A 27,699-nucleotide genomic window follows, 5' to 3' on the forward strand; every position below is an offset into this window, starting at 1 on the left:
TTAAAGAGCTTAAGCTTCCAAGGAGATATTTTGTGGGTCGAACTGACTAAGCAAAGGGGAGCAAATGACCCAGCAGGCAACAGGTGGGGAAGCCAAGGTGGGGGAACTCATGTGTATTGCCTGATGGTTTTACCTGATATTTAAATAATTCGTTTCACTGGGGATTTATAAGAGACCTTAGGGGCCTGTATATCAGAATTTGAGGTGTGACTTACTTTGGAACCCTTCAAGGCATTAATTATTTGGTAATTCATTTTTCTGTTTGTCTGCTAATGAACATGAGTTTAGACTTTCTGAGAAATTACCACCAAGACTGTAGTTACACAAAGAAGTTCAGTGATTTCCTTAGGCTAGGTGGGCATAGGATGGTGTTGACTGCAGAAGGGCATGAGAAAACCTTTTTTAGAAGCTGGGAATGTTATACAATACATCCTGATTGTAGTGGTGCATATATTGGTGTATAAACTTGCCAAAACTCATCAAAGTATACAGTTAAAATTGGCATATTTTATATTATATAAATGATATCTAGATGAAGTTTATTTAAAAAAAAAAAAATCTGAGATTCAAAGTTTCCAGGAATGAAATGTGGCTTCCATAGGAATTGCCCAACTCCATCAGTTTTCCCAATCCAATCCCTGGCTTGAGAAAGTACTGGCCGGGCACGGTGGCTCACGCCTGTAATTCCAGCACTTTGGGAGGCTGAGGTGGGCAGATTACCTGAGGTCGGGAGTTCAAGACCAGCCTGACCAACATGGAGAAACCCCATCTCTACTAAAAATGCAAAATTAGTCGGGCGTGGTGGCACATGCCTGTAATCCCAGCTACTCAGGAGACTGAGACAGGAGAATCGCTTGAACCCAGGAGGTGGAGGTTGAGGTGAGCCAAGATCGCACCATTGCACTCCAGCCTGGGCAACAAGAGCAAAACTCCATCTCAAAAAAAAAAAGTACCTAAAGGTCTCTATATGTTGATGTCTACCATCCTAGCTCTATGGAGTGCAGTATCGTAAATGCAAGTGAATACTATAATATTGTGGGATAGCTGGATTTAGGTGCTTCCAAAATTTGGATGGAAATGTTGGAAAAGTGATCACTAGATAAAGATTATACTTCCAAAGTGGACACTTGATCTGGAGCACTGTGTGTGCAGTTCTGATGTTGCTTTAGCTGGGGCTGAGTTTCAGCCAAGTCTTTCAGGCTTATAGTACATTGAATTTCTGATTCATGCTGAATTAAAACTTTGGCCTTTAACTGTAAAGTTTCAGTCCATGGGGACCAAGAAATTGGAATACTCCTTATCTGGATATCAAAATGGTCAAAGAAAGCATCTGGTGGGTATAAATGTAGGTTGATGGAAAGATCCCTCCAACCTTGGTAGTTGAAGCCCTCAGAAAAGTGCTGCCAGATCCCAAAATGCATCCTGTCCCAAATCAAGGAGAGGCAGGATTATATGGCCAATTTCAGGATTTCTAATGTCTTCTTGGATTGAGTTGACCTCTGGAAAACATGATTCAAGAGCCGGTTAGGCAGGATCAGGAAGGATAAGCCAGGTAGAACCAAACAGTCGTAATTCTGAAAGCTGGGAAAGTTTTGGCATCCTTGGTAACAAGGGAGGAGGGGTCAGGAGAGGCACCAGCTGACAGTGAGACTGACCTGGCAGTCACCTTCCAGAGGCCGTGCTGAATCTGGATGCCTCAGGAATTCTGCTGGTGCCACATGCCACCTTCTTCAATAATATCTCACTGACCACTCCAGCCGGAAGTGCTCACACTGACCTTGGAACCCCTTGGTGCTCAGCCACCCCTAATTCTCATTAGGTAGTTTTTTCTCTATTCAGTATTTATGTAAGTATTTATCTCTCTGACTTTCCTGGTGCTTCTAGTACATTGCAGTCTACTATATACAGAACTTCTGACATCTTCATACCCCTATAGCCTACTATAGTGTCTTGTTAATAATAAGTGCTCTACCAAACAAAAAAATTGAGTGAAGAAATCCTGAGGAAATAGAAAATATTATTGGCCTCAGACCTATTAAGCCAATTTTGAACAAAAAAAAATCATGGATTATTTAAAGTATGCCAATTTTGGGATGCAAAGCGTATTCTGTGTGTTTTTATTGCTATAGTTCTCCAGAGAAACAGGATGATATTTTCCAGCTACAGAATGTTTTAGCAGCAATTCCCAACTAATTCAGCTTATTTTTCAGCAAGTCAACCTCTGTTAACGACATATTAAATTTTTCTTTTTTTTATGTGATCACCCTGGGGAGACGTTCAAAGTAGACCTCTTAATAAGGGTGAGCTATATTGCTGATCGGACATCATGGTGTCATTTCACTTAAGTAAAGAATATTTTTCCAGAAAGACACACTTTAATGACTGGTCAAACATACTAACCATCTTATCTTTGCTTTGGGCCATATAACTAATTTAGCTAGTCATTAGCTTCAAGGTAATGGAAGAGCACCTTCTACAGTATTAACTGGGTACCAAATCAGCTCCTAAAATACGTCCCCCTGTGGTATTTCAACTGAAAAATGCCAGCTTATAAACCACAGATAGCTGGAAGTTCAGGTGATTCAGAATAAAAGCATGTTTTCTAGATAATGTTGTTAGATGTAAATGATTTCAGGCTCACTTTTGATCTGATCTCTCTAGATGGACTAGACTTTGGTCATATTGGGAGACAGTAGAGGCTAATACTGTGCAAAGATGAAAAGGATGAGACAGAGCATGTGTAGGTCCCTACTGTGGTGAATTTCCGCTCATTGCAGGTGGTGGCGTTTGGCACTGTTGACTGTTCCCTCCCCTGCTAGCTTGTGGGTGCCCTTCTCACCCGCCTTTCCAGTCATCTTCCCTTACCCATTGTATCCTTCACAATCCACATTACAAGCTGGTCTTCCATCTGCCCTTTAACCACTGTTATTTTCAAGGGGACCATCCTTGGTCCTCCCTTCAAGCCAAGCCTCCTTCAGACCTTCTCATGTATTTCTGCAGTTCTGACTGTCTATACTTGACTGACCCCAAGTCTGTCTCTGTAACTAGACCATTCTCTTGAGTTCCTGGATTATACTTCTAATTGCCTACTGGATACCTCCGCTTGGAATTTTCATAAGCATTTCAAATGTAAAATATCAATATTTGAACTCGTTTTTCCACCTCTTCCCTCACCCACATGCAACCCTGTTCTGTGTCTTCTTACCTCGGTCCTTGCAATGAGTGGCACTTAGAATCCTCCATGCATGTATTCCAGACCCTTTTATCTCCAGTGGCTGACTGATAACTGATTGATTCCGGAAGACCAATGATTCCTGCATCCACCTCCTCTTTCCTATTAACTCAGGGTCCCCCATTCTTTGCCTCAACTACTGGAACAACCTACACTCTTCCTGCCTTCAGTGTATTCCCCCTAGTAATCCATCCTTTATCCCCATACCATACAATATGATCATAACACCCCCCATGCAGTGATTCCCTACAGCTTAAAAACCTCAACTCCTTAACACCATCAAGTTTGTTTTCTGGACCCTCTGGCCTCATCTTCCACCTACCGTCCCCCTCCACCATCCCTCTCATCTCTAGCAACACCTTATACTTAATTCATGTTGAGCCATTTCCGGGTCCGGAACTCACTGAGGACTTTTGAGACCTCCAGATCTTTGTTCTGGAGGCTACTCCTTCCTCTGAGCCACTGGCTAGCAAAACTCTTTCTCTGTCCCTGAGGATAAACTTGACCTTCAGTTCTGTTTTTTGGAAAACTGACACAGGTGGAATGTTTGTGGGGTTAATAGGCAGTAAATACTTATGATAAAGATGACTCTTGGACAGGACATGGTGGTTCACACCTGTAATCCCAGTATTTTGGGAAGCCGAGGCAGGCAGATCACGAGGTCAGGAGGTCGAGACCATCCTGGCCAACATGGTGAAACCCTGTCTCTACTTAAAAAATAATAATAATAATAATAATACACAAATTAGCTGGGTGTGGTGGCACGTACCTGTAATCCCAGCTACTTGGGAGGCTGAGGCAGGAGAAATGCTTGAACCAGGGAGTCTGAGATTGCAGTGAGCTGAGATCGTGACACTGCACTCCAGCCTGGCGACAGAGCAAGACTCCATCTGAAGAAAAAAGAAGATAACTCTGGGTTGGTGTGTGGGATCTTGACAGGCAGGATTGTAAATGAACTATAAATGCCTGGGAGAAGCCACAGCTGTGGACATCCCTGGAAGTCGCACTCACAGTGATGAAATTGTGTCTTCTTCAGCTTGGCCTTGTGCCCCTGGAACTCCTGCCAGCACATGTGGCACCTGGGACTTCTACCCCAGCATTGCTCCTCACCTACCAGCCTGTCTCCTTCCCCAAACCCAAGTGATCACGGGGGTTCAGAGAAGTGTCCCCTGGCCCTCCCTGCTGATATGCTGCTTCTTGTCCTGTGTCCTTCTAAATGAATCCAGTGCCAAGTGTAGCCCATTATATTCTAGAGACCCTAAATGGGTATTTGGGCCTAAGCCTATTCAGAGGGAGTATTGCACCTCCTTTGCCCATTATTCCCAAGCAATGTCTAACCCACTCTTCATGATCTTGGTCAAAGTCACTCTCCTCTGTAAACACACAGTGCCCATCAATAAGAATTAAATAAAATAAATCTTTTGTTGCAACCTCTGTGACGTCCTAAAATAACATGGATTATAGTCCTATTATAAACTTTGGTTGTATTACCTCCAAAATCTGTCCTCTACTCTAAGCAGATGACTTCTTGAAGGTAGGATCAATTGCTGTTTGTATTTGTTTGTACTATTCCTGTACCATGCCTGCTTCTCCCTGTGGGGACACATTAAAAGTTGAATGGTTGGATGAATGGATGGATGGATGGATGGACTGATGGATGGATAGTTGAATTAAAGGAAAAAAAGGATATGTGATTTGATGGATAAATAGATTTGTTCACAAAATATCAACAGCCATTTTCCTATCTATCTAAAATAATGTAAGCAGCACCAAGAAACCAACTTTCAATGTAATAGTTTCTGCTGACCCATTTCTGGGCCAGAAATCTCCCATTGCGGGGTAAGTCATTGAAAGCCTCGAAATTATGAAGGAGACAAAGAGAAAACCAAATAACTGAACTGTTATAATTATAGCAAATGTTACAGCAGCACCAGTTAGCTAGTTTCCTAGGACCCTGGGGAAATCTACATATAAGTGGAAACCTCTAAACAGAGATGAGAAAATCAGCAAAACAGCTTGCTGGTGAGGGAGTTCTAGGGCTGACAGCAGGGTGGATCTCAGAGAAGCTGGGGCATCAGGAAGACCTGCTACCCTGCGGGCCAGAAGCTCTAGGCTTTCCGGTGAACAGATCCAGGGATTCAGGAAATTCCATCCTTCCTACTGCTTTGCTCAGAACCAGGTCCCTAGAGTCCACATTAAGAAATGGTGACTCCATTTGTAAACAGGCCTCTGATTTATCTCAACATGTGCACAGCTTGGACTTTCTCAAAAGTAAACTAAAACCAAATGAATTACTTAATTCACACCGTATTCTGGAATTAATAGTCAGTTCAAGGGCATTTCTGAGAATGTTCTCATTCTTAGGAGAGAGAATACAGCATTTCCTTTAGGTTGCAGACTAGCAGGAAGAGAAACCCCTCTAACACACCGACTGTCAAGTTCCATCAGGTTTCCACTGTAATTAACCTGGAGAACAAGTCTTACCTGAAATATGGTGATCACTAAGGGCGGGTGCTAAGTACCACTTCTGAAAGTAGCTTCTTTTGGCCACTGGGCCACTAACAGAACCCTGGCTGTCAGCAGACACTCTCTGAGCAAGGAAGTGCTTGCAGTTTTAGAAAACTCAGCCTTGCCTGAAAATCCCTCCCGGATACTATCATGGTTTTCACTGCTGTCTTCCTTCCAGATAAGATGAAGGGATTTAAGGCTGTCCAAATAAAGATATGCACTTTAAAAAGAAAAAAAAAAACAAACATGAAAATGGCTTCTGGTGATTATAAGGTTTAGACCAACAGTACTAGCAAGTCATAGTGACCATATGCTCTTCACTTCCCTAAAAATTGACAAATTTCTGGCAAAGTCAGTATTTCTCCATTGACCAGCTTGCCTACCCACAGCCTAACACGTGCAGACAGTACAGAATTCCACAGACATGGAGTTACTGTCACGGTGAGCACGAAGCTAATAAATTGAGTACCCATTGCTCTGTAGAAGAAAACAAACATATATTTTCAACACAACCTTTGAGCTTAATGGCTGAAATGTTTTTGTGCCTTGGAAATGCTCCTTTGCTATTAAATCAAGGGTAATCATAGTTCATTTAAACATAGGAAGGAAATAATTGATGTTTTCACATTACTGAGCATTTGGTCCAAACACTGGCTCTGCAGTAAACAGCATGCAGACATTTTAGGAGACAGGCAGCCAGCAGGAGGTAGACAGACGGCTGCCTCCACCACGGCGAGGGCCAGGGAGCTGTGATAACGGCTTCCAGGTTTGCATCAGCTGCGCTGATGGTCGATCGCACCAGGCACCCGAGATGCTGGATGAAAGCGCTTCACAATTCTCCCTACTTAATAATTAAAATTTCAATCATATTCTCCAATAATGATCATGATTAAAGAATGACAACACGTTTCTAAAATCTGTAAGTGCCAGCAGAGACACCAGGCCTTCTTCAGCTAGGTAAGCAGCTGCACTGAGATTTATTTATGTTCTGTCAAACCCAAAGGTTTTCTTAAAGGAGGCTACTCTTTTTCTTTCCAGCTAAGGGAATCTGAATGTACAAAGAGCTGGATTTCTCTTTTTCTTCTTATAAGTATTCCCATAACAGCTGGGATATTATATTTTTCTTTCCAGAGTTTTGGGCAGCCTGAGTACATCAGAAGGTGGTCATTTTCCACATGATAGTTCAGCTTCTGTCCTGTAAAAGCCCACAACCCTTGAAATACCAAATCACCTTTTTTGCAGGTCTTTTGATTATTAGCATCCTTTTCCCAAAAAACTACAAAGGAAAGACAAAAGAAGGTCACTTTTTCTTTAACTTACATGTGCAGTCATCTACAAAATGCTGGACTTCTTATCACACATTTTCGTATTAAGAGTATGGTAACACACACACAGGAAGTTGGTGATTCCCGTTCTCCCTATTTTCAGAACCAGTCTCTTCTCTAGAGACACGTTTGTACCTAACAGTAGATTTTCATATTCCTTGATTTGGCCTTCTGCCCTTCTTGGAGTTTTCAGGAATGTATCTTCAGCCCTCAGATCACAGAGCATTCATTAATTCATTCATGCATCCATTCGTCCTCCCGCCCATCTATCCACACACTCAGCAATCATGTCTTATCATTGTTCTAGGCACTGCACATAAATATAAACATGAATTTTGAATTATTTGTATGACATCCATGTATCCTTTCAGAATACAGTTGTGTCATTGTAGGGCAATTAGAAGAGGTAATTTCGATTAAATTAGTAGCTTTTTTATTTGATATTTTCAGTAGAAATTACTAGAGCTCTATATTCAGTGGGGATGCATACAGAGTTAGTGTCAATATATTGTGTAAGTGGGGGAATCTTGAATAGTTGGATCCTGCATTGGCCCAGCTGCCCATTCTCCTTGCAAAGTGCTTAACAGAGACACATGTGCAGGAAAAGTAATGGAATGCCTTCTTATTAGCCTTGACTTTATTACAAAATCTCATGGGTTTAGCTTTGGTTAACCTGGGTGTACTGAGTGGAGAACTCCTGGATGCCTAAGAACCAAGAGGTCTGGAAGAGAGCCTTGCATCACGAAAATGCTCAGTGGATATTTGTTCAATGAGGAAGTTGGACTATTCAGCCTTGCTCTCACACCACCCTTCCACGCCCAAACCCAGGTCCTGAACTCAGCTCTCTGGTAGGAACACAGTGGAGGCAAAGGCTCTGAGAGGGCAACTGTTTGACTTCAAAGTCCAAGCACCACTCCAGGCCTCCTCCAGCTGCCACGCTACCTCCAGTTTGCCTAGAAGAAAAGGTTTCCTGAGCAATGAGACTGTTTCTTCTTCTGAGGAAGCCCTGAGCTCTCTGGCCATGTGGGTGGAAGAGGAAGAGGAAGGGTCACGTGCATGTACCCCAGACCCTTTCACCCTCTGACCACATACAAAACAGACCCAGGTCAGCATTCACCAACCCAGCTTTCTTTTGGGACCGTTCAGTGCCCTGTCCTTGATCTTCTTTATTCTTGGGCAAGAATCAAGCTGGTGATGTGGGAGAATGGATGTATTAGGGTTCTCTAGAGAGACAGAACTAATTGGATAGATGAATATATGAAGGAACATTTATTAAGGAGAATTGACTCACACGATCACAAGAAGTCCCACAATAGACCATCTGCAAGCTGAGGAGCAAGGAAGCCAGTCAGAGTCCCAAAACCTCAAAGGTAGGGAAGCCAACAGCACAGCCTTCAGTCTGTGGCCAAAGACCTGAGAGCCCTTGGCAAACCACTGGTGTAAGTCCAAGAGTCCACAAGTTGAAGTCTAATGTTGGAGGGCAGGGAGTTTCCAGCACAGGAGAAAGATGAAGGCTGGAAGACTCAGCCAGTCTAGGCCTTCCACGCCCTTCTGGCTGCTTTATCTTAGCCGTACTGGCAGCTGATTAGACTGTGCCCACCCAGACTGAGGGTGGGTCTGCTTCTCCCAGTCCACTGACTCAAATGTTAAGCTCCTTTGGCAACACCCTCACAGATACATCCAGAAACAATACTTTGCATCCTTCAATCCAATCAAGTTGACACTCACTATTAAACATCACAACACAGGAGCCTTTCACTTCCCCTAGAGGCCAACATTTTCCTTAGAAAAACATGTTTTCATAGTAATTTTGAACTGGAGGAAACTATAAACACACATGGCCAGCCTTGAAATTCTTTTCAATGTTTGTTTCTCTATAATATGTTGATATGAGTTAAAGTATGTGTATGTTTATTTATTTGTATGCACCTAATATTTCTATAACTTCATGAGACCAGGGACCGGATGTGATTTCCTCAGCTAGAATAGCCTACACTGATAGGCCTCTATAAAAAAAGGAATGATTAGGATGCTTTCATTTGAAATTTTTCTACTCACTGGGTAGCATTTAGTGGGCTGATGCAAATAGCAAGTCATTCATGCAGCACATATTTCTGCAGTGTCCTCTGCATGCTGGCCACCATGCTGGGTGCTTAGAACACAGCATGTCAGACCGAAAACGGTGGTTCACGCCTGTAATCCCAGCACTTTGGGAGGCCAAGGCGGGTGGATCACGGGGTCAGGAGTTCAAGACCAGCCAGGCCAAGATGGTCTCTACCGTCTCTACTAAAAATACAAAAATTAGCCAGGCACGGTGGCAGGCACCTATAATCACAGCTACTTGGGAGGCTGAGGCAGGAGAATCACTTGAACCCGGCGGGGCAGAGGTTGCAGTGAGCCGAGATCACGCCACTGCACTCCAGCCTGGGTGATAAGAGCGAGACTCCGCCTCAAAAAAAAAAAAAAAAAAAAAAAAAAGGAGACAAAATGTGAAATTAAATGAAACCGACAGTCCATGGTCTCAAAAAGTCTATGTTCTAATAAGAGAGACAGGAGATGGCAAATCCAGATGTAATGTAATGTCTAGAAGAACCAGTGTTATGAAAAAAGTATATAGCTGAGGAAGACAATACAGAGAAACTGAGACAATTAGGGGAGTGGAAGGATGATTTTAGACAGGCTAGATGGTTTCACTGGAGAGGTGATGTCTGAGCAGTGACCTAGATGAAGTTATGGACCAGAAAAAGTAACTCAGAAATCCAAGTTAAGTGCAATTGACCTCCAGAAAGTAGTCAAGCTAATGGGATTTCAGTCGTCCTAATGGTGGGCTGGATTTTTCCCACTGACTTTGGTGCTTTTCCACCCACATATTCTAAATTTCAGTATAACTACGATGCTGCTGCAAAGTTCCCCCAAAATAAACTTGGGCTTGCTCTAGGGACGAACAGTTTCAAAAACCCAGATATTAAGAAACTTCTGTGACTATCATTATCATTGAGTTAGAGAGCACACCAAAAGCATAGACCAAGCTTAGAACCTGGAAACTGGACTCAAGACCACGAATGGCCTGCTGTTCCTCCTGCCTGGTTAAGGAAGGAATTGGAGGGCAGGGAGCCGTGGCTCACGCCTGTAATCCCAGCACTTTGGGAGGCCGAGGCGGGTAGATCATGAGGTCAGGAGCTTGAGACCAGCCTGTCCAACGTGGTGAAACCCCGTCTCTATTAAAAATACAAAAATTAGCCGGGCATGGACGCACACACCTGTAATCCCAGCTACTCAGGAGGCTGAGGCAGGAGAATCGCTTGAACCCGGGAGGTGGAGTTTGCAGTGAGCCGAGATTGCGCCATTGCACTCCAGGCTGGGCAACAGGGTGAGACTCTGTCTCAACAAAAACAAAAACAAAACAGGAAGGAATTGGAAAGGATTCCTCAAGCAGTCAAGGGTTTCCCAAAGCCACCCTAACCCCAGCTAGTGCCTTCTTCAAGAACTTCAGAGTGTGGAGAATTACCCAAGGATCTAATAGTGTGAGCCTGAGGTCTTTCTTTCACAGGATCTAGGATAATATGGAAAGTGAGCTCAAAAGACAGGCCATGCTACCCCTGACCTATAGAACCTGTGCTGTTCTATAGGTCATTGTGACCCCTGGGAACTTTGCCAAAATGCTGCTGGCAACCCTAGAGAGTTGCCTGCATTGTTACTTTTAGGTTTCCTTCCATCTCCTCAGAAAGAAATAAAAAGAAACCATGTGTGGTCTCTGCTTGCTTGACAAATTCGTCTCTCAATGTATTTACTGACATCAGAATTTGCATTGCAGACACCAAGAAAACACTTCTGTTATATATATTGTAGTAAAGAAGAGTAATGCTCTTTTAGTTCCTCATTGCACTAAATAAAAAATAAGATACTAATCTTTCCCTCTGAAGAATTCAACTACCAACTGGTACATTACTGATTTTTCTATGTGAATAATGCGTATAGTAACTACTAGTGTTCCCAGAAAGGATAATCATGAAGTTAACTTTTTTTGAATTTGGGGAGAGGGGAAGGGGAGGGGATGGAAGGGGAAGAAAGAAGGAAGGAAGGAAGGAAGGAAGGAAGAAAGGAAGGAAGGAAGGAAGGAAGGAAGGAAGGAAGGAAGGAAGGAAGGAAGAAAGGAAGGGAGTATTTGAATTATTTAATAACATGTGCACATACACAGATTGTGAGAGTTTCTATAGCATGATGATTAAGAGTACGAAATGAGTGACAGAGCCAAGATGTTCAGCCCAGGCCGTCTGACTCCCCGCCCTCCTAACAGCTACTCAGTACTGTTCAGTGGTTCAAGGCTCAAGCCCTCATCGGCTGTAAAGGATTGGATATTCCATTTTTCAAAAACTTTCATCAAATAGATTGTGTGAATTAATGGCCTTAGAATTTGCAACTGGATTATCAAAAATAGCTATGAGAGATATCAAAAATACGATTGAATACATGAAAAATGTGTGTGGTCCTATATAGACTATGACAATACAGAATTTTATTAAGCCTGACGTGATCTTGAGATGGAAATATATTTATATCTTAAGAGCACAATAGTGCAAAATTCTGCCAAGTGAATTGAGTGGAGGTATTTTATATATATATTATATATAACATATATATAGCATATATTATATATGATATATGTAATATATATGATGTGTAACATGTCATATATTATATATGATATATATAACATATATATGATATATATAACATACATATGATATATATAACATACATATATATACACAGAGAGAGAGAGAGAATTTGGATTTAAAGTCAAAGGCTCCCTGCCCCTCTCCTGTGAGTTACGGAATCATCACTATGCCACTATAAATAGGGCTCAGTAGATCCCACTTAGGTCACCATGAAGAATCTAGTCAGCACCCCAGCTAAACATTTTGATTATAATGCAATTACAAGCAAATTGAGAGGACAATCCCAAAAATAATACAAGAACATAACCTAAAATAGTTGTGTGGGATGATGCAATAGTTTCCTTAGTAGCTAATCATCTTTCACCCTAAAAGATTTAGAATTAAGTAGAGAAATGTTTTAAAGAATAAAAAACCACAGAACCAATATTTTGTGTTAAGGAATTTATACATACTTGAACTTTTAAAGGAATGTGGTTAATTAATGAAACAGCTCAACCTTGTGACTTAGCTTGAAACACAATTGAGTAATTGAGTGAGGCTGGGGATATTAAGTTGAACTCTGACAAAGTTTGTAAACAGTATCAAAGCCTTTCGGAGAACTTAAGGCTCACTATATTTATTGCTTTGATTTATTCATAAGTTATTTAAGTCCTCAGGAAAAAAAACTATTTTTTAAACCAGACTTTGGAAGTACTTAAGAATGTGTTAAGGCTGGGCACAGTGGCTCATGCCTGTAATCTCAGCACTTTCGGAGGCTGAGGTGGGTGGAACACTTGAGGTCAGGAATTCGAGACCAGCCTGGCCAACATGGTGAAACCTCATCTCTACTAAAAATACAAAAATTAGCTGGGCGTGGTGGCGTGCCTGTCATCCAGCTACTCAGGAGGCTAAGGCAGGAGAATCGCTTGAACCCGGGAGGGAGAGGGTGCAGTAAGCCGAGATCATGTCACTGCACTTCAGTATGGGCAACAGAGTGAGACTCCATCTCAAAAAAAGAAAAAAAAGAGAATGTGTTAAATTTATAATTGCAGTTTACAATGTTTAAAGGTGACACCAGTTTTCTACAAAATTAAGGGACTTATTTTGAGGGTTCCATGGACTGACCAGGAAATCTGCCAAGACCAAAGCAGTCCCCTAATTCTCTTAAGTTTCACTCATGCACCACCTGCTGTCACTGTTGGCAGCTCCCCGTCCACCCGAGCTTGCAAATGACGCATCCTGGATGGCCTTTCTAATATTTATCCGCATTGTACAAAACCACTGTTGACTGCCACTTTCTCTTGGAATCATCTTGCCCATATTCCTGAGACAGGTTACTGTGGCCATTCAAGGATGGGTGGTGCCTCAGCTTTGGGACTGGGTAGCTCCCTCTGGGAGTAGAGGCTGTGGGCAGCAGGTTCCCTCAGGCAGGCCATGGGCAGGTGGCATCCTGAGGCTGCCTTGCCTCCTGTTGATGGAGTCTGTTGATGGAAGTGTAGTGACAGGCACAAGGAAGGCTTCTCAGCGGTCTGCCTATGCTCCTCAGGCCACATCCTAAGTGTATATCCAATGCTTGGTCCCAAAATCAAGAGGGAGCTGACAGAAGACAATGTTCAGACCTCTCCGAGAGGTCTTCTCATGGAAGTCATTGAAGGAACTGGAGCTATTCTTTCTGGAAATGAGATGATGGTAGGATAAAAGAGACCCCTGTTTTTAATAGTTCATTTGTTACACTGGGAGATTGGCCTTGGGAGGTGTTCAAGATGATTTTCTGCAGTGCTGGGGCCCAAGAGCAATAGCACTCCACACTAAGAAATGGTGACTCCATTTGTAAACAGGCCTCTGATTTATTTCAACATGTGCACAGCTTGGACTTTCTCAAAAGTAAACTAAAACCAAATGAATTACTTAATTCATACCATATTCTGGAATTCATAGTCAGTTCAAGGGCATTTCTGAGAATGTTCTCATTCTTAGGAGAGAGAATGCAGCATTTCCTTTACGTTGCAGACTGGCAGGAAGAGAAACCCCTCTAACACACCGACTGTCAAGTTCCATCAGGTTTCCACTGTAATTAACCTGGAGAACAAGTCTTACCTGAAATATGGTGATCACTAAGGGCGGGTGCTAAGTACTACTTCTGAAAGTAGCTTCTTTTGGCCACTGGGCCACTCACAGGGCCCTGGCTGTCAGCATGGAAATACATCATGCAGAAGTTAGCCCCTTGCCAGTTCTCTTTCCATCAGTTCTGTTCTAGTCCTCGAGGCTTCTCTGTTACCTGCTTACCTGCCTCTTTAAAAAAAAAGAAAGTAGGCCCTGGGCTCTTCCACAGGCAAAAGTGTTTGACTTTCCTATTGTTCATATCACTGATTTTCTGCAGTTGTCTTCTGTGTGTGGCAAGTCACACAATTCAGTGTTTTCTATTTACATTAATGGTATGATATTTATTTTGGAATAACTTTAATCAAATTAAGAAAACAAGCTGGGCGCGGCGGCTCACACCTGTAATCCCAGCACTTTGGGAGGTCAAGGTGGGCAGATCACAAGGGCAGGAGATCGAGACCATCCTGGCTAACCCAGTGAAACCCTGTCTCTACTAAAAACACAAAAATTAGCTGGGCATGATGGCAGGTGCCTGCAGTCCCAGCTACTTGGGAGGCTGAGGCAGGAGAATTGCTTGAACTCAGGAGGCAGAGGTTGCAGTGAGCTGAGATCAATCACACCACTGTACTCTAGCCTGGGCGACAGAGCAAGACTCTGTCTCAAAAAAAAAAAAAAAAAAAAGAGAGAGAGAGAGAGAAAGAAAGAGAGAGAGATAAAACGTTAAGTAAATCATAGTATGAGTGGTTTATACATATACTGAGGAGGCAAGAAAACAACTGGGCATTGGAAACAGCAGTGCAGATTGTTATGTATTGCAAAGTGGGGTAAATGGTATCACTTTCATGCGGCATGTCAGAGGCAGCCGGCAGAGCAGAAGTTCTCACAGTAGATGGAGCTGCGCAACATGGGACGTGTTCTCACCAGTGAGCTTCTGGTTGAGTCGGGGAGGCGTAGGAAGACATCATTTTTCAAGAATGCTGCAGCAGGTGTCCTGCATGCCTCTGGATGGTCCCTAAGGCTCAACATCTTTGCCAATGGCAATCAGGGCAAGTCCTCCTTTGGCCATATACCTTCCCCCTCTTCACTCCTCTCTCTGACCTTAGGAGAGACTCAAAAAGGTATAAAGGAACACAACGAGGCCTGCTTAAGCTCAAGGAGCTCAACAGTTTGTTCATTTTCATTTCCCCGTGTATTTTGAGGTTGGTGGATAATGCAGGCAGCCAGACCACCTGTACCTTACCTCTTGTGAACCAAAGCTATGAGGCATCTGTAGGGAGGATGAGTAATGGATCAGCAAAGAGGCAGGCACCCTTGGCTCTGGAACAGCTAAAGTCTCATGGGTGGGTGTGGGGGTCCTGGCAGTGCACTGAAATGGAGAAACCAAAGATGTTCCATTCCCAGTGCTTCTGTTTTCCTACACTTTCTCAATGCTTCCCTACACCTGTCTATGTAGAACAATAACCATAAATGTCATTATAAACTAGAAAGTATGGCTGGTTATAGAAGTGTAGTCAGTGCCTCACTGTTGCTGACTCAGTCCAACACCCGCCATCTCTGGTGGGACAAGTCTCTACTTTGGTTCTGATGTCCTCTTTGAGGTCTAGATACCCGTTGTCAGCAACTACCAAACAGTTTTTCTTGGCTGAGCCTCTTCACCATGTGCACTTATTGGTCAGCTTATTTTATTGTTGCTTTGACTTAGATTTCCATGGAATATGAACATGAAAACAGAGTCTTTTTGTCAAACACGAGGAGACATTTCACATATTATGGCCCTGAGTACTTTCAGAGTTACCTTCTTTGAATAAAATCGCCTTTCCCTGGGGTCCATGCTGAGCAGTGGGAGAGTACATAAGGAAAGATGAAAAGAGATTTTTCTCTGTGTCAGTCTTGAAACCTTCTTTGAGTTTATGTTTCTTTGTTTTTCTCCCTAGTTACTTGTGTTTTAAGTTGTTGAAGGCAAGTGACCTGGTTTGTCAGTTATTTTGCTTAGAGGACATGCTAAATCGTGGGACAAAATCCGATGTCGGATTTTGAAACTGGGGCATTACTATTTTGTATTGGCAGAATTGACCGAGCATACAAATTATAAATTGCAAGCATAAACCAAGTCATCGTAATAATAATACACACAGCTTCTTCTCTGTCAGGTAGGTCCAGATCAATAAGCACAAACCATTTATCCCAGACAATGTTCTTACCTGAGCCCTGATGGTCTCATTCATAACACCTGTAAGTAAGCCATCTACCTATTTACCCCTTGTCACTTTATTCTGAGCAGTCAGCATCTCAGATGCACCACTTTTTATTGTGACTTTGGAGAGAAAATGCTGGGCTTCCTGTGTTGCCAGAGTCCCAAAGTCATCCTCTACCTTGCACGCTTTTATTTTAAAATAACAGTCCCACTCATTTGGGAAGGTTAACTTGGATTCCAGCTTATGAGGATTGTCCAGCAAATAAATGAAAGGGTAGAGGAACAGCTAATGCTCCCGTGGCTCGCGGCTTCCCAGATTTGCAGGGAGTGCCTTTCCAGCCAGAGATGTCCAGCCTCCTGCCCCCACGAATTAGGAGGAAGCAGATAAAAGCCTTGCACATAATGTGTAGCAAAGGTGCAAAGATTTGGATGGAAAAGATATACAGGAATGTCAGCATAGATGCTACCTCGGGGGACAGAGAAAGAGAGGGAAGAGAAGAAAGAGGGAAGAAAAAGGGATAAGAGAATAACAAGATCTTTATGTCTGTAACCTTTGCTTTTTACAAATTGGAAGCAAAAATGCCCCCCCCCAAAATCAGCGTGAAATCTAAGATGTGGGTATGCGAGTCCTGATTACATTGGTCTTTGTATTTTCTGTGTTTTAGAACCATTTCATTACATATGTGTATATGCATGTGTGTAAGTCCATCTAAAATAATCAAAATGCTTCGGATACAGTTAAAATAATTCAGTCAAGTGCTGTGTGAGAGCGGCCATTCAGAGATACGCAGACACCAAAGAATGGTGAATTTCTGATGTTCCAAGAATCCAGTGAAATATTCCTGGTGTGGGGAAAAGTGAAGATCTTTCATGGAGGTAAAATGGAGGTGCTGAACAGAATCACAGCACTTTCCGTACAACGGCTAACACACAGATGTAAGATTTGACGGGCCACTGTTGATTTCACTCTAAGGGGGTTGCTTAGCATTTTACTCTGAAGAGGTAACAGTGACCAAGGTCTCTACCTCCCACATTGTTCTGTCTGGTTTGAATGAAGGCTAGAAGTCTGGTTGATGTCTAAGATCTCAACACCAAAGTCAGAAAGCAGCAGTCAGGCATCAGAGAGGAAAATCAGCCTGCTCTCATGACTGCATTTCCAGGGCTTAACTTTCCTCTAGGCCTAAGAAATTCGGAAGGTCCTGAAATTTTCTTTTCTTTTTATCTGTAAGTATGTATATTTTAAAAGAAAAAGGAGGCCAGGCGTGGTGGCTCACGCCTGTAATCCCAGGACTTTGGGAGACCGAGGTGGGCAGATCATGAGGTCAGGAGATCGAGACCATCCTGGCTAACACGGTGAAACCCCGTCTCTACTAAAAATACAAAAAAAAATTAGCCGGGCGCGGTGGCGGGCGCCTGTAGTCCCAGCTACTCGGGAGGCTAAGGCAGGAGAATGGCGTGAACCCGGGAGGCGGAGGTTGCAGTGAGCCGAGATCACGCCACTGCACTCCAGCCTGGGCGACAGAGTGAGATTCCGTCCCAAGGAAAGGAAGGAAAGAAAGGATGGCAGAGGAGTATGGGAGATTATTCCCCAACTTGTCTTCCTTACAGGTGGCCTTTTCTAAACTTAAACCAATACACAGAAGAAAAGTTATTTATAACTAAATCAAAATGTAAATTCATTTCTAATGAGTTCAGTTCTGAAAAGGTTTGGGGAATTCTGCTGTTCGGAGTTTTGAAGTGAATTTTAGGGTTTAGCCACAGGAAACCCTAGATTAAGCATGTCAGAGAGAATTGAAGAATTTAGACATGCAGGGAAAAGCTGGTCAATGAACAGCAGCCCCTTCTCTGAGTGAAAAAGCAGCTTTCGGTTAACTTCACAGGGGGACTTAACTGTCCTAGTAGCAGGAAAGATGTTGCTATAGTAACGCTCAGCGTGGGGTGAGAAGGAAAATGGGATTAAAAAAGGATATTTTCCTCGTATTGGCTTCTTTCCTTAAAGATCATTAAGAAGTCACCTACCCGTAGCTAACAGAAAAGAAATCCTATTAGCCTTAAGGGGGAAAAAAGCCCACTTTTTCACCTGGGAAGGACAGGAGCTGCTCCCACGTCCTGGGGTACAGAGTAGCTTCTAACTGAATGTAGGAATATTTGGTTGAGGGAGTGGTTATTGTCTTTTTCTATGTATACAGCAGAAATATGGGTTGATGGATGGAATGAAATGGCAATTTAAAGAAATCCAAAGAGCTGTCTGTTCTGCAGTTGCTGCCTCCCACGTGAACCTCCCTCACTCCTGGCTCCATATTCCCAGTGTGGGAGGATGGTTATACATTTGATGAGGATAAATTGTTTCATTTGTGCAGAGCTTTAATTTGATAGAAAGGGGAGGTCTAATAAATCATGGGTAGAAAAGAGGCTGCATTTAGTTTAAATTTTAAAGTATAGTTCAGGTTAACAAGGTTAAAAATAGATGGCTCCAGGAACAGGTATGAATTCCTCCATGACCAGCCATCACAAACATCCTATTCCTTTTATGCTTCTACACAAAGTCAGATCTGGCTCAGACGCCAGGCTTCAGGGCACCAGAATCTGCATCTGGTAGCGGGGAGGGCCTTTCCCCTCCCACAGCTGCACAGGTCCCAAGCCAGGCCCCTTTGTGTCACTGTGTCTGCTGGCGTCTCCCAGTTCCTTCAAGTCACACTTGGACCTCGAAACCTCCCCAAAGGCCTGCAAGCATGGTGTTCCCTGCTCAGCCCCAGGCAGTCTCCAAGCCTCCCTTCCCAAAGGGAGAAATCGGAGAAATCAGAGAAATCCCTTCTCCGATTTTTTTGTTTTGTTCTGAGATAGGATCTCTCTCTGTTGCCAAGGCTGGATGGAGTGCAGTGATGCAATCCTAGCTTACTGCGGCCTCAACCTCCCCAGGCTCAGATGATCCTCCCACCACCCCACCACCACCCCACCCTCCAGGTACCTGGGACCATAGGCATGTGCCACCACACCCAGCTAAGTTTCATATTGTTTATAGAGACAGGGTTTCACCATGTTGCCCAGGCTGGTCTCAAACTCCTGGGCTCAAACAGTTCGCCTATCCTCTTTGTTTATGCTGCTGCCCTCTCTACTCTGGTGCGTATCCCCATCACTCCATCTCCCCACAGGAGGCTTTCCAGAACTAAGACCTCTGAACTCTCTGGGCAAAGGAAACCACCACCCTGCAAGGCTGTCGAGGGAAGCGAAGGGAAGGGGAGGGGAGGGGAGGGAAACCCCTTGTATTCTTTGCTGGTGTCCAACAGCAGGAAAGTGGGCCCAGCTCATCACTCCGTGCAGTCACCGAGCCCCGCACGTGAAGGGAGACCGTGCATTCTGCCCTATGACACGCAGACCCGGCGCGGGGCAGCTGGCCTCAAGCATGCTGCACTGGTCCCATTCAGCTGCAGCCCAGGTGGATGATACAGGTGGCCTCTCTCTCCTGCTGCCCTGTCAGCTGATGGAATGGCAGCCAGCGGACACTTAGATGCCTTGAAGTCCAGGAAAAGGGTCACAGACATCTTCCTTCAAGCTTGGAGAAAAGACAGTCTTCCCTTATTCAGCTCCAAGGTGTCCATGTGTAGGAGAAAGGGGAGGGTGAGCCTCAGCTCTCAGCTCCTCCAGTCAATCTACCCTGCTTGACTCAGTGGCCAGGGCCACCCCTGAGCCCCTCATGAGCCCCCAGCAACTGCATTCCAGCCCACGTGGCCCTCCTACCCTGGGTCAGCGCCGAGCACCAGCAGGTCGCATGTGGTGTATGTTTTACGGTCCTGCCTTCATGGGTCAGACGGCCTCTAAGCGGCCATCAGAAAGTTGAGCCCCATCTCCCCATTCCTGTCTGACTGCTGCACACTCGTGTCAGCGCTGGGGCTTTGGAGAGGCTGAGCATGTCAAGTTCAAGAATTATGGGTTTTAGGCAGATGTGGCAGCCCTGGCATCTGGTCCCTGAACCCCAGTATACTCTTGGAATCCAGAGTAAAATGTAGGCAGGGATTACCTAGAAATTAAAAAAAAAAAAAAAAAATAGATATTGTGCCAAACACCCTTATTAGAAAAGACCCTGCTAAGGATAAATGAAAATGCAGACCGGAGAGGTATTGGATTTTTTAAAAAATAAATATTACTTACCCTAGCAAAACAGGAATAAATCCATTAAACTGATAACAAATACCTCTGGCCAAAACCACAGGAAGGTTTCTGTCAAAGCAATTGAAATGCAAAATAAATTACATGTAAAGATTCTGTCCATACAGCATGTCAAGAGTGCCGTTTCATTCATCAAGGGGAACAAATGTTTCCACCGCCACGCGGTAGCGCTCGTCCAAAGCTCGCTGTTACTCGGGAGTCCTCGCTACCCGCAGACAGGCTGGGCACAGTGAATTAGCCTCTCAGGAGGAACTCAGCTTTTCAGAGCACAACCTCACCACATCAATTAATATTTGCTGATTGAATGCCTGCTCTGCATCTCCCACTAACCAGGGGCTGCAAGGACTTCTTGGAGCATGGCAAGCACCCCAAGCACTAGTTAGTCTAAATTGAAAAACAATGCATGGAAATGGAAATGCCGGAGTAAATTCATGAGATCTAATGACCTTGAGGACTTCGCACAGACGTACACATTTCTGGAGGGAAGTGGTGGAGATGCTTTGGCTAAACCCATTACAGAGCACATTCTGTTCATCAGAGAATGTGTCTTTATGGAAGAGAATCTCAATCATTTGCTAAATAGGAAGGACAAGTTGACAGATCATTGGGAGCCTCTTCCAGGCAAGAGGGTTTCCTTAGGAAGCTCACTCAGCCAGGCCCATCCCATGAAGCTGCCCTGGGATGGACCCTGAAGAAGTGATATCTGCAGCTCCCACCCGCTGGGCCTGGCCTGGCAGAGTCCCAGTCCGGGAGCCAGAAACTCCAGAGCTCACGGGCCCCACCCAGCCTCCCGCGCTTTTGCTCTTTGTCTGCCTAACGCCTAAGCCTGGCAGTCCTAGTTAGTTCTTGCACACTGAATCAAATTTCATGTAAATTAAATGCTAACAGGCTGCTGATGCCAGCATCTCTACCTTTGTCATTTAAAGTCACAGGCTCCTTAATGACTGCAATTAAGCAGCTCCGTTATTACTTGAGCTAGAGACGCTTAGAGAAGCATCTGTGATGGCAAAATGCTCAGCGTGCTCCGCTCTTTCCATTAACCCCTTGGCTCTGCCTACCGGGGCGTCAGTTTAGGCAGCAGGAATATTAGCAGCCGAAGCACATTTATTTCTACCAAAGGTAAAACTGACTGAACTAATGACAGCGGAGGATTTCTTTCTCTCTTTTTTGTTTCGTTTTGGTTATGACCATTTTAAAAAGAACTGGTTGTTCTTGTAAATTACAGTATGTACTGTCCACTCTGAGTTATCTATTTACGATTAATAATTTTGTATGGTGTGATATATAAAACTACTGTCAGGCTTCTTTCCTTACAATGTTACAAAGTCTGTGCGACAATGAACTTGTCTTCCAGTGGACATTGCATGAGAACCTCTCAGGCTCCCCACACCCCGCGGCACTTCGTGGTACCATCAAACTCTTGCACTTGATTTAGGCAAGGCACACCAGTTCCCTGGCCCCATGCAGGGCAGGTGGTAAGGCACACCGACATAGTATAAGACCACGTGTGTTGGAGGAACTTCACTCCCTTCTTTTTTTTTTTTTTTTTTTTTTTTTTGGGACGGAGTTTCGCTCTTGTTGCCCAGGCTGGAGTGCAATGGCGTGATCTCAGCTCACTGCAACCTCCGCCTCCTAGGTTTGAGCGATTCTCATACCTCAGCCTCCCAAGTAGCTGGGATTACAGGCATGCACCACCACCACGTCCAGCTAATTTTGTATTTTTAGTAGAGACGGGGTTTCTCCATGTTGGTCAGGCTGGCCTCGAACTCTTGACCTCAGATGATCCACCCACCTCAGCCTCCCAAAGTGCAAGGATTACAAGCGTGAGCCACCGTGCCCAGCCTCGCTCCCTGATTCTAATCCCTACTTATTTTCCTCACCCCGAGCAGGTCAGTTAACCTCTCAGAGACCCCATTTCCTCATCTGTGCACTGGGGAGAATGACTTGCCTAAGGAGCAGGGTGGACACATCGGCAGTAAATGAAAGGGTTTATGTTAAACTGCTGACAGATAATGATATAAATGTTATGTTTAGTTGTTACAATGTCCAAACTGAAAGGGAAGAGAGCCTCTCTTTTGCATGCTGGCAGAGGCTCTCCGTAAGCTGTTCGTCTCCATGGCTGCATTCTAGCAACTTCATTGAAAAGCATTCATGGGTGTTTGTGTGTAAGCAGGGCCCCGAAGGAACAGCTAAATTCCAAGCCACCTTCAGCGGGGAGTCCAGCCCGTCCAGTCCAAGCCAGCAAAGGCCACCCCTGGTCCAGGTCGCCACCTTAGATACAAGCAGTGTTGCCTCCCTCTCGGTGGTAGGGAACGGCACGCTATTCAGTACCTTCTTGTACTCGCCCACTAAGGACAAGGTCATGTGAATTATCCAAAAGATGAAGCCCAAGATTTAAAAATCATACTGAGGAATGGTTCTGAATAAAAGCCATTTGTTATGATCACTAACATAAACCTGTTTGTGGACAGTAAGGAATAGTGTCTTACATCTAGCCTTCAAGATAAAGGACTTTAAACTCATTTCATGGTGTATTTTTTGTGCTAATCATTTTATGTTTTTACTTATCGTAAGAGATGGAAAGCCCCTTCAATGACTCTGTACTGACTTTTGAAGTGGAGAAATAATTCTCCTTCAATTTCAGAGAAATTGAAGTTTACTTAAAGATGATTAAAAATCTTTCTGACAGACTTTGAGAATGTCTCTCTTCTGACTGCTATAATTTTAAATAATTCAGAGCCAGCTTGGCACATGTATGTTTACTAAAGTAGGGATGAAAATAAAACTGACTCGTGTGGCTGCATTAGCCCACTGAACAGTATTTCGTCTTACATCGTCTCCATAACTTCTGAAGTGAAAACCAGAAACTCACTGGCGATGTCCTCCCTGCCTGCTGGGCTGATTGGCGTGAGGCAGGGCCAGCTTTATCCACTTCCTGAAGACCATTATCCTCCATGGTAGCACCTTTCCCAGCTGCCAGACCCTCTTCTCAGAGACTCAGAACAGCAGGCCAGGGACAGAGGGAGGGAAGATGCCGGATGGCTGAGGAGCCCCCAGGCAGGCAGCAGCTGCAGCCTTGGCCCTTCCCGGGACTCTAAGGCCCCTGGGATTCCTTGGCAGCAGTATCTGTATCAGCAGAAGCAGCTCCGGGAACTGCGGTGAAGAACTGGAGCTCTCAGGACCCGAGATCCTCAGATTCTTTTTTTTCTTTTTAGAGATAGAGACTTGCTCTGTCGCCCAGGCTGGAGTGCAGTGGCATGATCTCAGCTCACTGCAACCTCCACCTCCCAGGTTTAAGCGACTCTCCTGCCTTGGCCTCCCAAGTAGCTGGGATCACAGGCACGCGCCACCACGCCCAACAAATTTTTGTATTTTTAGTAGAGACAGGGTTTCACCATGTTGGCCAGGTTGGTCTCAAACTCCTGACCTCAAGTGATCCGCCCGCCTCGACCTCCCAAAGTGCTGGGATTGTAGGCGTGAACTACCGCACCTGGACAGGACCCCAGACTCTTCCTGTAGCTCACAAATCAATAAAATTAGTAAATATGTGAACTGTGACACAGGGCTTCCAGCCACATCCCAAACTGCCATGGACTGCGCTTCTCTTCACCCTGGAGCAGTGATGGCTGAGCACCACACTTCTCCGTGGAGCTGAGCTGCTCTTTCTTGCTCTTCACCAAGTTCTCTCCCGCTCCTCCCGACGTGGTCACAGCTTTGGCTGTGCTGTGTTTTGTGCTGCAGACAGGCTCTTTCTGACTGTATTTGACTAACCCCCCCAGAACCCCTGATGGTGTTTAGCTGGTTGAAATTCAAAAATCCCTCCGAGATGCTTTTAGTTCAGAACATTTTTGTTCGGAAAATCCTCTCTCTCTTTACCAATGAGATTTTGCAAGAACAATCCCATCTTTCTCTTTTGTCTTTCAGCTGACATTTTAGTCTTAAATTTTCTAGGGACACCTTCAGTTCAGCCTCTTATCACATTAGACTCTTATTTGTATTCCGGAGAGATGCTGGTCTTTAATAGTCTGGAAGACAAATAAAGAACCCTCAGAAAACCCGGGACCGTTCTACCTTCTACCTTCCGTCCTGAGTGATGTCAGGGAGCTCTCAGGACCTTCAGGTGGCATTGGAAATATCTCTCGGGTTTGGAAAGGGCAATTTAGATCCAAGCAATCTGAGAATGCATTTGTGATAGAGACGTTATGAATTTTTACTGCCTCACCTCTTCAATTCCTCCCCTGTCTGCGAGGTAGAACTAGGATTTTCTTATCCGTTTCCAGCAACTCCCAGACCCCTGGTGAGGGAACCCTCTGTGTCTGCCGACCATGTCTTTGCAGAACAACTCAATCTATCCTGAGAGGCAGCCTCCCAGCGGCGGCAGTGGGGAAACGCCGGGCTTCTCAACCTCCGTGTCAGCATTCTGGACATTCGGGGTGGGATAATCCTTTGTCAGGCGGACTGTTCTTTGCATTGTAGGATGCTTAGCAGAGTCTCTGGCCTCTGTCTGCTAGATACCAGTGGCACTCTGTAGTGTGACAATGAAAAATGTCTCCAGACATTGTCAACTGAGAACTTCTGACAGAATGGGAAGAGTAAACACCTAGGCCCAAAATACTGATGCTCGAATCTCAGCTCTACTTGGATGACCTTGACCAAGTCTATCAGAGCTCATAGCACCTGCCCCACGAGGTTGCTTGCATAATTAAACTCAATGATGTGGTAGCTTTCAGCACATGTTTATGGAAGCCAAATCTCTTATCATCTGTTTTCTTAATTAATGGCAAGAATTACTTTAAGATGCACGGTAAGTAATAAAAATCCAGCTTCCTCATTTCACCAAAGGTACACTTCTAGCCCTTTGGCACAAACTGGTTTAGTTCAGTGTAGATGGAATGCTGTCGGAGATCTGGCTTCATCACGGGAAAGAGAGGACATTTCACTTCAGGTGGTATCTCTCTTGTACCCCTTGAGAGCTGCTCCCACGCAGTTAGTGGCGCCCAGATAATTACAGATGGAGCTGCCTTCGGGTTGTAAACAGAGCTTTGGGTGATTGCACACTTCCATTTATCCGGCCTATTTGCATTAGTACTTATTTGCATTTCTACATCTCCCACAGCTGACACTTGTTTTTTAATTTTGTGATTCCAAAGCACTTTTCTGATTACCCTGTGCCTGCTAGGAGAGCTCCCCATCAGGCCAGGGTTGCAGCCTCCTTCCCGGCTCTGCCCCCTTGATTTCCTCCGTGTTTTTGGAGGGAGGCCAGTTGTCGGGAGCCCGCACCTGCCATGAGCCGGGGCCTAATGAGTCATTGTTCTTCTGAGAAGCTCCTTGGCGTCAGCTTCCTTTCAGCTGCGGCGTCGCAGGACCTTGTCTGCCTTTTCCTCCGGATTACACCTGGGACCTGCTACATTATGTTACTATGACAAGAGTCACCTTACCTTCTCTTTTCGAAAGTGAGATTGACCTTCCTTCTGTTTCTGAAAGAAATGCCACTTAAAATTTGAGTCTGTAGCAATCACCTTGAGATAGCCTACTCTGAAATTGCCAAAAGAACAGTTTCCATTTAAGAATTTAGCTCCAGTGCTGAGAGCATACAACCCCTACCTTTTTAAGCCTCTCATGTGCTTATATTTCTTAAACAAAATGGCTCTGTATATTCCTTGCTTTCCGTAAAAGGCAAACGCATCAGTTTAATACAATGTATGTTGTTAATTTTCCTAAGCCAATTTACAAGGAGCATTGGTCAAATAGCTACATGCGGGATGCTCACCCGAATATCTAATAATGATAGAGGACTTAACGGTTCACTAATTCCTTAACAACATCCATCATCTATTTTTCCATTTTCTCTTCTCTCTCGGTTTCTACATGACCCATGCATTGAAAGATTTCATTTTCCTATTTCGCCGAATTGTACTGTTTTCCCTTCCTTTCTGAGTGAAAGTAAGAAAATCTATGAGTATAAAGTGTGTCTTCTGCTCTACATGCTGAATATAAAATTTAACAGAATTCAGCCGGGCATGGTGGCTGATGCCTGTAATCCCAGCACTTTGGGAGGCTGAGGTGGGCAGATTACGAGGTCAAGAGATAGAGACCATCCTCGCCAACATGGTGAAACCCCGTCTCTACTAAAAATACAAAAATTAGCTGGGCACAGTGGTGGATGCCTGTAGTTCTAGCTCCTCAGGAGGCTGAGGCAGGAGAATCACTTGAACCCAGGAGGCGGAGGTTGCAGTGAGTCAGGATAGCGCCATTGCATTCCCTTGCATTCCAGCCTGGAGACAGAGTGAGACTCCGTCTCAAAGAAAAAAAAAAATAATAATAAACGGAATTCTCCCTGTAAGTGAATTTGTCAGAAAACAAGAACATTGACTATTTATCCGTGGTTTCGATTCCTGCAGTCTCAGGTACTCACAGTCAACTGAGGCCCGAAGATATTAAATGGAATCAGATCAACACTTCCTAAGTTTTAAATCGCTCACTGTTCTGAGTTGTGCGATGAAATCTCACACCCTCCCACCTGGATGTGGATCCTCCCTTTGTCCAACATCTCCACGCTGTGGACACCGTGTGCCCAGAAGTCACTTAGTAGCCATCTGGGATAGCAGATCTACAGATCACAAGAAGAAGGATGAGCGTAGGACAATTTAGAGAGAGAGGAAGTTCACATTCACATAGCTCGTGTCGCGGTCCTGGCACCATTATACCTGCTCTGCTGTAGCACTGTTGCGAATGTCTTACTTTGCTTAATTTGTAAGTTAAGCTTCATCATAGGCATCATATGTATAGGAAAAAACAGCATATATAAGGTCGGTACTACCCATGATTTCAGCATCCACTGGGAGTCTGGAAACATATCCCCCTTGGATAACAGGGGTGACTGTGACAGTAACAGAACCACCTTAGTTGTTATCTTCATAGGCTCTGCTACCAAACTTGTAAACGTCTTCACTGTACCCAGTAGTGAGACAGAGCTGCAGAGGGTGACTGGTCTCCCTAAGTGAATACCAGGTCGAGCCTAACACGTAAAGAGAGAGGAAAGGTCAATTTCAGACAATGAAAGCTGCTCTTACGAATACAGACATTTCAATAGCCAGGAGACCCTGAGGAATGGCTCTTAATCCAGGTGCCCTGTGTATAGAGATGCCTGCAAGTAGCCAACCAAGATAATAAGAGTCAGCCCCCGGAAGGGATGAGGTCAGAGCAGGAGTTTCAATTTGACCCACATTCCCGTCATGCCTTTCTCTCTTTCTCTCCCATCCTCACTTTCAAATCACAGCCATTCACCCAAGCAGTTCAAGAATGCAGGAACCTACCAGGACATTACAAATCTCCAAAAATTTAACCCTCCCAGGGAGCAATTACAACTCCAAAAAGGCATTATTTGTACACACACACCCCCGCAAAAAAAAAGTCTTGAGTTTGCAGAGAGTGTCCAGAAACATTCTAGAACTTCATGTCTCTATGCGAGGCCTCCTCTTCCATCCCAGAGAATGGAATCCACCTGATGAG

The 27,699-nt window shown here is 44.4% G+C and overlaps 1 protein-coding gene across 8 annotated transcripts in view; it reads left to right on the top strand.

Moving 5' to 3' along the window:
• The window catches only part of PRKN (parkin RBR E3 ubiquitin protein ligase), a 1,364,839-nt gene that overhangs the window by 1,253,098 nt on the left and 84,042 nt on the right, over positions 1-27,699 (top strand). The window lies entirely within an intron of this gene.

This window comes from Macaca fascicularis, chromosome 4 (genome assembly GCF_037993035.2).
Source record: "Macaca fascicularis isolate 582-1 chromosome 4, T2T-MFA8v1.1".
Classification (NCBI taxonomy): Eukaryota; Metazoa; Chordata; class Mammalia; order Primates; family Cercopithecidae; genus Macaca; species Macaca fascicularis.